Source organism: Peromyscus maniculatus, chromosome 23 (genome assembly GCF_049852395.1).
Source record: "Peromyscus maniculatus bairdii isolate BWxNUB_F1_BW_parent chromosome 23, HU_Pman_BW_mat_3.1, whole genome shotgun sequence".
NCBI classification, from domain to species: Eukaryota; Metazoa; Chordata; class Mammalia; order Rodentia; family Cricetidae; genus Peromyscus; species Peromyscus maniculatus.
The window spans coordinates 20,003,071-20,004,552 of NC_134874.1; the positions used below are offsets into that span (position 1 = coordinate 20,003,071).

The 1,482-nt window shown below is 51.7% G+C and overlaps 1 non-coding gene across 1 annotated transcript; it reads left to right on the forward strand.

The window, feature by feature from the left end:
• Window positions 1-411: 411 nt before the first annotated feature.
• Window positions 412-530, forward strand: LOC121825532 (5S ribosomal RNA). Its single transcript, XR_006067862.1, has one exon. It is a non-coding gene; the product is annotated as a 5S ribosomal RNA (ribosomal RNA).
• Window positions 531-1,482: the final 952 nt, after the last annotated feature.

The window sequence follows — 1,482 nt, forward strand, 5'->3', positions numbered from 1 at the left end:
GTAAGACCCTGTAGCTCCCATGGCTCCAGGGTCCTCCTGTGTTGAGAAGCAAGAGAGAGATCCCACTGTCACTCTGTGCGGGGTATCAGGCAGGGACATGGCTAGGAGGTACTGCAGTGGTGGGCTGCAGGAAGTAAAGAGGAACGCCATCTTTGGGGAAGGAAAGAAAAGAGGAGACAGGGAAACACAAGACGAGAAAATACATCCAAGCGGCAAGACAGAAAGACCTCCGCAACATGTCATTTCTGGGTCTCTGAGCCTTCGGTGGGAAGCAGAGGCATGGCATTCATTCCCTCTGGGCCTCCAAGACCATCCAGCCCTGCTTCCATTTAGCTCTCAGACCCACACCCAATCACACACCAAGAAAGTCCTCACTGACCATTTCTCTTCCCCCATGAAGCCACGTCAATAGTCTACGGCCATACCACCCTGAAAGCGCCCGATCTCGTCTGATCTTGGAAGCTAAGCAGGGTCGGGCCTGGTTAGTACTTGGATGGGAGACCGCCTGGGAATACCGGGTGCTGTAGGCTTAAAAAAAAAAAGCCACATCAATAGAAAACATCTCCCTCCCACCTGCTATTATTGGCAGCCACATCTCAGAAGGAGGCTGAGCCCAAACAGATGAAAGGAACCTTCTACTATAGTCCATCCACTGAGTGCCCCAGCTCCAGGAGTGCCTCAGGGAACATGAGGCAAGGGTGTGGGTGGACAGCATCTGTCCACTCTGGGGCTGTTGAGAAGTAGGTTTTGTCCAGCAAGTTAGCACGACCAGGATCCCGTCAGTGATTATTCTAGCTGGCTGCCGATAGAGAGGGAAAGAGATGGGAACCAGTGCTGGGAATGTCTACAGAGAGCCCTGGGGGGAGGGACACAGGAGTGGCAGTGTGTGTGTGTGTGTGTGTGTGTGTGTGTGTGTGTGTGTGTGTGTGGTGGTGGTGGTGGTGGTTTGATTTTTGTTGTTGTTGCTATTGTTATTGTTTTTTGATTGTTTGTTTTGTTTTGTTTTGTTTTGTTTTGTTTTGTTGTCAACTTGACACAAGCTAGAGTCATTTGGGAAGAGAGATCCTAAACTGAAGAAGCGCCTCCATCAGATAAGTCTCTGGGGTGTTTGATGATTGACATGGGAGGGCAGTGCGCCCCGTGGTCATGGGTTGCAAAAGAAAGCAGGCTGAGCAGGCCAGGAGGAGGAAGCCAGTAAGCAGCACTCCTCATAGCATCTGTCTGTGACCTCTGCTTCAGCTCCTGCCTCCAGCTTCCCACTCTACCTGAGTACCCGAGTGGGCCCCCTCAGCGAGAGACAACAACCTGTAAGCCAAATGAACCCTGTCCTCCTCAAGTTGCACTGAGTCATGGTATTTTCTCACAAGAACAGAAACCTAACTTGGACAACAGGGAACAAGACAACGTTCAAGAGCGAGCCAAAACCACTGTGAGACACTGTCAGGGTGGACAGCGGCTGATGGGGAACCAGCCAGGCTCCAG